The sequence below is a fragment of the Octopus bimaculoides genome, chromosome 3 (assembly GCF_001194135.2).
Source record: "Octopus bimaculoides isolate UCB-OBI-ISO-001 chromosome 3, ASM119413v2, whole genome shotgun sequence".
NCBI lineage: Eukaryota > Metazoa > Mollusca > Cephalopoda > Octopoda > Octopodidae > Octopus > Octopus bimaculoides.
In genome coordinates this window covers 47,960,804-47,961,147 of record NC_068983.1, presented here as the reverse complement: position 1 = coordinate 47,961,147, position 344 = coordinate 47,960,804, and positions in this window count along the sequence as shown.

Below are 344 nucleotides of genomic sequence, written 5' to 3'. Positions count from 1 at the left end.
GTGTGTGTGTGTGTGTGTGCACCTTTGTGCCTGTGCCTCCTCTCGCCACCGCTTGACAACCGGTGTTGGTGCGCTTTTGTTCTGGTAACTTAACTGTTCGGTAACAGTAACAGTCAGAATAAGTAGCAGTTTCAATTAAAAAGAAAATAATAAGTGCTGGGCTCATTTATTCGACTAAAAATTCTTCAAGGCGGTGCTCCAGTATGGCTGCAGTCTAATGACTGAAGCAAGTAAAATATAAGAAACCAGTAAAAGGTGAAATAAGAAAAAAATCCTGTTCGCCTAATTCCGAAAAGATGGATTTAAGCAAATATTGAGAGAAGAAGTAGGTGTATTAGTTTGAC